General features: G+C 35.9%; 1 long non-coding RNA gene across 1 annotated transcript; it reads right to left on the reverse strand.

The window, feature by feature from the left end:
- Positions 1–1350: 1350 nt before the first annotated feature.
- On the reverse strand, positions 1351–5628 carry LOC135321146 (uncharacterized). The gene is made up of 2 exons (XR_010380640.1): positions 4057–5628; positions 1351–3639 (listed from the first exon to the last, which is right to left on the reverse strand). It is a non-coding gene; the product is annotated as an uncharacterized LOC135321146 (long non-coding RNA).
- Positions 5629–8699: the final 3071 nt, after the last annotated feature.

Raw genomic sequence — 8699 nt, forward strand, 5'->3', positions numbered from 1 at the left:
AACTCACTAGAGAGGCCATCAGCTGCTTCCTCTGATAACTGTCTGGGTGCTGCGACCTCCAGCAGCAGAGGCATTTATTCAAGGGTGTTCTGCTGTCTTGGAAGCCTGTGAGCCTGGTCGGTCCCCACTGTGTGATCAGCTGCCAAGGAAACTAATTGCCAGAGCAATCTTGAGAATAGATGAGAAGTGATACTGATAGGATAACATATCAAGGCCTCCTAATCCTTGTGCCTGGTGACATGAGAAGATCAGACCAGCTTGAGTATGGGAGGTATTTCTGCCAAGGGGTAAGATTACGATTCAGTGCCTCAAAGCCCCTGTCTTTTTTATGAAATCCTGACTAGCTAGAGGTGAGTCACCAGATTGGAAGGATCATTGCTCTATTTCAGGACAGTGACCTGAGCAGCCACTTTGTAATTTCTCTGATGGCTCCTCTACTTTGCCCTTGGGCATTCACTTATTTCCAAATAAGAAAAACCATTTTCCTGTAACACCATTCTGATCTCCCACTAATGCCCCCACCTTTATGCCTATTTATATAAGCTCAGATTCCTCATCTCTCCTCCAAATACTCCAGACACGTGGGTCATCTCATTAGGAGAAATCACAGAAACCACTTCTTTGTGTCACCACTGAGCCATCTCCATTCCAGGTGCTAGAAATCTCCACCTACCTGTAACTAATAAAGCCCTGCCCCTCCACAAGAACAAAGAGAAAAATAACCGCTAGCTCCCAACATGAATCAAAGGACATCACTACCAGTGGAGTTCTCAGCCTCTGTCCGGCCATCAGCCTTTCCCACCTCACAGTATATTTTCTGAGGGCTGTGCCAGGTTGAGGGGTTGACTAAACTGAAAGATGAAATAAACATGGACCTTGACCTTAAGGCATTCGCAGAATTAGAGACAACGATGTGTAACAATTACACTCTGATTTATTAAATAGTATAATGTGCTAAGGAAAAAAGATGATGATTTATTTGCCAGCCAGAATGTAAGAACATTCTATTCCAAGGGTAGGAAACAACATGAGGAAAAGTACAGAGGCTTCCAATGAGCAACTATTGAAATTGTTCTAGATACTGCAGTGACATTTGAAAATATAAGTTTTACATCTGTTGTGTATAGTACACAAAAATACAGTATAAAGTATATTAAGTATAGAGCAGTCTTAAAATTTTTTTCCTACTTAAGACAATGTAACAACTTTCAAATCAGAGCTGGAATATAGACTGACACAAAAATGTCCCATTCTCATGAATATAAATTGTAATGTTATACTATTCATAAAAAACATGATGAACTCTCTGAAGGCAATTTTTATAAGAAGCAAAACCAAATAGCCTAATAATATCAGAAAAACAACCACCATTTACTGAATTCCTGCTATGTGGCAGGCCACGATCTCATTGATTTACATCTGTGATCTCATTTACTTTAATTTTCACAATAGTCCTTGAGGTAGGTAATACTCCATTCTATATTTAAGGAAACAAATTCAGAAAAGTCAAGCAATTCATCCATTATGACAGAGCTGGATTCGAATCTCAGATTAGTTTGATGACATAGCATCATACCTCACATCCACCCCCCAAATCCTACCAAGAACCAGTGAATGTTCATTATGATGAAGACTATGAATGTATAACTATAAGCATATATGCAGCAGCGTCGCACAGCACAAGGGACAGTACCAAGAATCAAGAAGATGATATTCTAGTCTCAATATCTTTTTCTATGCAACTTTGGTTTAATTACTTAACTCTTGAGTAGGCTAGATAATGTCTAAGGCTCTTCCAGCTATAAAATGCTCCATTATTAATTACAATCATTGCTGCATAATGGGTTTTTCATTCAAGTATTAGCTATTATCTTGAAAGTAAGGTCATCTTTCATAAGTGAGGATCACTCGATCATATTTACAGAGCTCCCTACACTAAGTCTAAAGCCAGGCCAGGTATTGAACATTCCAAAGTAGGATCTACGTTCAACAACTGAGTTAGCTTCACAAATTTGCCAAAATACCATTTCTCTTAACATAGAAAGTAAGTACTGTGTGAGTTTGAGCCTCAAAAGTAAAATGAGTACTTTCAAAATGTCCCTTATCTCATTTAACCTCCAAAATCAAATTGCTTAGTAGGGATTATTTTCTCAATTTTCATAAATGAATACTACTGGATAAAACTTATCTCATACTGCAGTGTCTGGAACATAGTGACCTCTGAATAAACGTTAGCTCTCATTTCTATTCTAGCCAACATTTTCCGTTTGGACAAACCCCCTATTAACAGCCAAGGTCAAATTTTCCCTTTGCTCTCACCTCAAGTTCTGCCAGCTGGGCTTTGCTTCGGGCTGCACACAAAACGTACCCTTGTACATTTTGGCCGAAGGTAAGAATTAGGAATGAACTGAAGTTCAGCTTCAGCCTGGGAATTTGCACATCAGCGGCTCCTCAGTTTCAGCCTTTGCACGGTTTAATGGTTAAATGCCTACTTCAGGGTGCTTTCTGGCCTCCACAGCTTGTGTGTCATCAGTTACTATGTGATTACATAGGATATGGTCATACCTAATCAGTAGGGTACAATTAATTGATTTACAACTAATCATTGAATACTCACTTTCAAATAAACATTTTAGATGTAACTTGGAGTGAAAATCTCCCTATGTTCTTTATATGCTGAATTCTAGTCACCAGTTTAAGTGTGAATGTGCCTTTAGAATGCAAGTATTTCTTACATGATACTTGCTGTCAAGATTCTCTTTCTACTGCAGGGAAGATGCTGACATTGGTGTGCATGCTGTGAATGCAATTAAAGATGATATGGAAATTGAAATTCAGAAGCAGTATTTTTATCTTGAGAGCCAGTCACGTGACTCCATTGCTGTATTTTTAGAACCAAGGTTTACTGACAATTTTTTTCCCAAGCAAATGTGTGATGTCGTAAATCCATGCAAAAAATATTTAAAAAAAAAGGGGGGGGGGCTACATATCTTACATTTGTTTCTGAAAACTTTACCCAAAGGTGCACAAAGTTTCAGTTTGTGAGAATAGTTTAATTAAATTTTATCATCTCCACTGACCCCCAAAACTTTAAATTCAGGAATTACAGAGGAAATGCCCTGGAGGATGGGGAATAGCTCAGTCACAGAGCGCATGGTTGGCATGTACAAGGGCCTGGGTTCAATCCCCAGTACCTCCATTAACAAAAAAAAGAGGGAATGCCTTTAACTTAGTTACTAATGGAGAAAAAGCAAATGTTAGTAATTTAACATGAATGTGGGAGCAATTGAGCAGTTGATAAAACTGAGAAATTAATGATCTTGAACTACATTAAAATTTTAAATACAACCAATGCAATAGCATTATAATACTTTTAGATAAAATTTACTCATGTATTTTTAGAACTTGTATCCCGTGATGGTACTTTTCAGCTTAGGCCCTGGTCAAATATTAATTACAGTACTCAACCACAGCGCACTTGGCCAGTATGTGCACTATGAACGTGACTCAGCCAATCACCAGTGCTGCATTCTCCATACAGCCCCATTTCCAGCCCACTCATTTTCCAGGTTTGTGAACTTCATGGAAGAGGTTGACCAGAATACTCCTACACCAAGAACTTGTCCATCCATTTCACTTCTGAAGAGAAAGAAGTAGAAAGGTAAGTAAGGGTCAAGGTGGGAGCACTTAGAAATGAGACACTGTCCTCTATGGCTAGGCTCCTGATTTAGATTCAATTTATCCTATTTTGCTATTTTCAGGCCAGAATGACAAGCTAAAAACTTTTCTTGGAAATGAAACATTTCAGGTAGGCATGCTTGATCTGAAGTGTTAACGACAGCAATGTGTAGGGGAAGTTTGGTTCATACAAGAATGCCATTTCAATACATTTAAAGCAACTTACCGCCCTGAAAGTAAACACCAAAGTAGAGTTGATAAATATTTTTCCTTTCAGTTTAACAAGACCAAATAACTCAAAAATCATTTTTACTAAAGATTAAAACATTTAACATTTCAAACAAATTCTTTTCCCGAAAGACAGAGGTCATGATATACCTTTAGAAAAAGAGGATCTATTTGGAAATTGAGGCCAAGATCATCAAATGAAATGATGGTTCATGCTCAGGGGGCTATAGAGAAAAGGTGAAGAACAGATAGGAGTTACACTTCTTTAAGGATTATTTATTCACAAGTCTTTATAAATAGCACAGCTGAAATCTCCCAAAGGCATGTCATTATAGTAGAAGAATGGACATGATTTCATTTAAATTAACTAGTAGATTATGGCTCACTGCCTGATAGAACCTGGACCTGGTTTAGAAAACCTGATGGTGCAGAATAGGCTTTACCATTCTCAGACGAATGCCACAGCATCAGTGAATTCAGTTTATTTCCTTCTTTATAACCAACCTACCTTGACTGGATCTGTAAACTCTGAATATGTAAGCGACAAACAAAGGAAGAAGACAGGCAGACCAGAAATGGAAAAGAGCTAGCTAGGCAAATGGGGCTCCGAGGGGAGCCTGCAGCACTTCCTCTGATAGAAATGCTGATCGATACACTTTACTTCTTGTATATGCCAAGTTTGTTCTTTGCCTTCTGGGCCTTTACCTTCCACTGTTCTCTGCCCATTTCTGGCTCCCTCTCAACCTTCATGTTTCTTTTGGAGGCCTTCCTGGATGACACTTTCTAAAGGAGTGCCCCCAAGCAACTCTCCCCCATTCCTCAGCTCATCATTCTGTATTTCCCTAACACTATCAGAAGTTTGCTCCTTTACTGTCTACCGTCATTAAAATGCAAACGTAACTATAAAGGGGAACCGTCTCTATTTGGTTCACCATTATAACCAGGCATCTAGAAACATTCGCTGAATGCATGAATGAATGTAAAAGTAGAAAATGATTAGGAGAGTGCCAACGACTATCTGGAGGCTCCAGAAGGGAAGTCACGGCAGGCACCTGTGCCAAATTCCACGATTACCTCCGGAAAAGAGACGGAAAAATTAAGGGGTAAGTTAGAGAAAAGGGAAAAAAAGGAATAAATAACAGTCTAGCCAAAAGGACACCTCATTTTAACTCTGAGGCACCGTTTTTTAATAACTAGGGAAACACAAATACTAGGTGGGAATACTGCTAGCTTGAACTACACTGATTTCATCCAGCAAATACTCAGCTGCATCAGATTCTCACAGCTATCACCACAGCACTATGCCAAGATATTATATAACCCCAAAAGCCAGGCTCTGACTTTTTTTCTGGACTTAACCTTCTCTTGCCTTTTAAGTTCCCAACATTCTTTTTTCCTGAATAAATACCAGAGCTTATGGCAGTGAACTCTGAATATTTCTTTTTGTGGTGGGGGAGGTTAAGAATTGGCAACACTGGCACAACAGAAGTTACTGACTAAAATATGACTTAAACAGTACAAAGTTCATTCTAATCTCCTGGAAGGCAGAGGCAAGATCTTACACAACTATTTCATCCCCAACAGTGTAGACATATGCTCTCAAATTGACTGAATAGAGGTCTTTGTGACCAGAGATCCTGCATTAGCTCAATCTATAAAATAGGTAATGATTACAGTAAATAAAGATAAGATGAATTAATAACAGGTAGGGGGCAGTATTTCCTCCCAAGGAACTATCTTAATTACATTTAAAGTAGTATATGATAAAGATTTCTATTTCTTCTGTATGTTAACAACAAAAGGCCCCTTTACCTAGGTTCCAAAGCATTTTGTAAAATTGGAAAACCTTCCATAAAATGAAGTCTGGACTGGAATGAATAATAGACACTTAATTTTACCAAGCACATTAAAATATAAAGAGCTTTACAAATTAACTTTAGAAGATGTAATTTAATTGTCTATTTTATTGGTAACTTAAAACATTCATATTAATCATATGAATTTAAGAGGAAAGTAGTTTTTTTTCTTTTTTGAAAATTATGTATTCCAGACTATTCGTATGAAAGGCAAAGAAGGTCTTAAAACTTTTAACCTTTTGATTGGTAGGTTTTTCACTTGGGAACATAAAGTTTCAAAAGGTCATCTCTGAGAAATGAGGTTGAAATTGGTTTACAGCCTTCTATGTACAATATCTAAACACACAAAGAACATCTTTTGGGATTAGCTTAGTATGTAATTTACAATATACTTATTTAATGGTATAAATATATAATAAAGGAATGAGAGTCCTGGTGTAATTTCAATCTACTATGAAGTTCATATATTTAAATTGGACAACTTTTCATCCTGTAACAGATATATACCCTTTTTATATCAATACTGTTCTTAACTTGGATTTGAAAATAAATGTCTTGTAACTCTAAAAATCAATTAAAATTCAGTAATCAAAGTAGCTGTATACTAACATTACTATGTACTATTTGTATATTTTAGTAGTCATTATCACTATACTCAACATTGAATAGAGGGTGTTTTCTAACCACATGAACTAAAAAATCTTACATATGCAAATGTGTTCGACTAGTATTTTAAAAGAAAAATCTTTTGACTACTTGAAGATAACAAAAAGAATGAAAATGAGTAATTCATTAAATAAAAACAACCAATAAACATAAAAGATACTCCACTTCACTAATAAGCAAGGATATGCAAATTAAAACAAGATTTATGTTTCATTTTTTAAAGAGGCAGAGATGCGCTGACAATAGTGGAGGAAACTATACTCATACACAATTACAGGAGTAAAACTGATACGATCTTATTGAAGAGAAATTTAATAATATGTACCAAAGTTTAAAACGTACACATCCCTCTAGCAAGCAATTTTACTTGTGAGAAATTACCCTAAGGAGAACATAGCCAAGTTTACCAGGATACAATACATATATAATACAGGGATACCTTATTTTATTGAGCTTTGCTTTACTACACTTCGTAAATATTGCATTTTTTATAAATTGAAGTTTTGTAGCAACCCTGCATTATCCAATGATGGTTAGTATTTTTTTTTTAACCAATGAAATATTTTAAATTAAGGTATGTACTTTTTTTCAGACATAATGTTATTTCACAATTAATACACTACAGTCTAGGGTAAACATTTACTGGGAAACCAAAATATTTGTGTGACTCACTTTACTGTAATATGCACTTTATTGTGGTGGCCTGGAACTGACTCCACCATATCTCCAAGGTATGCCTATAATGAAAAACAAGAAATCCACTTAAATGTTTATCCAAATGAAACTGTTAAACTAGTTATGATATATGTGAAGGCATTAAAAAGAATATCAAATATCAAAGGCCTTTTTTTAACCCAAGCAAAATAAGTAGATTACAGGAAAACATACATGGTATGATCACATTACTGTAGAGAAAAACAACAAAAACAGTATGTTGTAGTATAAATTACAGGAGAAAACAAGAAAAGGTAACACAAACAAGATGTTAAAAATGGTAGTTGTCAATTTACTTTTATTTTTAAAAAATTATTTATTTGGTAGAAAGACTCTCTGCAAAAAATATTCACACAGTACACCTATCAGTCAGCCAGCCAGCCACTCAGTCAGTCAGCAAGTCAGTTTAAGTATATGAGAAAAAAAACTGGGGCAAGAAATACTTTACTCGACTTATACAAGAGTGATCTTTCTTGGCCTGAACAAGGGTTAATAATTTCTTACGTACATCTTTATTGCCCTTCCACTTATTACTCCAATTAAAGTATATTTACTCAAATGCCTACTTTTCCTCTGAGGATATCATTACCAACAAGTTATTATCACTTTTGGATCCTAATATTTCAAAGTAAACCGCTTTTAATCTTAGTTTCAACTGTTGACTGTGTATTCAGGCTATTTCAAGTCTAAAACTATTCCAGGGGGATGGTAATAGCTCAGTGATAGAGCCCAAGCTTAGCATGCACAAGGTCCTAGGTTCAACCCACAGTACTTCCATTAAAAAAATAAAAATAAAAAACTATTCCATTTAAAAATTCCTTCCCTTTGGAAATACCCTCATGGAACCGCTGGAAATTTTCAACAGGTAGTGACACCTATTCCTTGCTTTAAATATAGACTGGAGTAATCATACACAAAACAGATATGATCATCCTTTCAAACCTCATTCAATTCCATTCCTGTCTCTGAACAACAAAAAAATTATAATTGAGTTCACAGTAGCTTTCTTTTATCTTAGTACAAGTTAGCAGTGTATACATTAGAAGCTGTGAACAACAGACACTCTCTCCATATGATATCCAGCTACACAGCTGTTGAGAAACAGTCTTTGCAATGCCAAAGAGCAAAACACCTGGTTATTTTTCAAACTAAATGAGCTGCTCTGCCCTCCATGCCAACTGCCCAGCAATACGCCCCTGATGTCTTCTCATTCATTACTGACTGATATAGTAGTTTCTCAACATTTTCACTAGTTCTGCGATCATTCAGTTTCCCCCCAACTTTTCAAATATCTGTCCACTTGCTTACAGATAAAATTTGCAAGCTGATGGCACACAAGTTCTCTTTGAGTTCTTAATTTTTTAAAAGTTACATAATTTTATTTTCTAATTTTAATATTAATTCTAGTGGAATATTTTCTAAAACATTTAAACCAATCTTGTAATAGCTGACCTGATACCAAATGTGATACTTTTTAATATTCCTAAACTAAGTTTAAACTAAAACTCTCATATTATTGAATTTCCAAGAATCCCAAATTAAAGAAATCATTCAAAA

The sequence above is a fragment of the Camelus dromedarius genome, chromosome 4 (assembly GCF_036321535.1).
Source record: "Camelus dromedarius isolate mCamDro1 chromosome 4, mCamDro1.pat, whole genome shotgun sequence".
Taxonomy (NCBI): Eukaryota; Metazoa; Chordata; class Mammalia; order Artiodactyla; family Camelidae; genus Camelus; species Camelus dromedarius.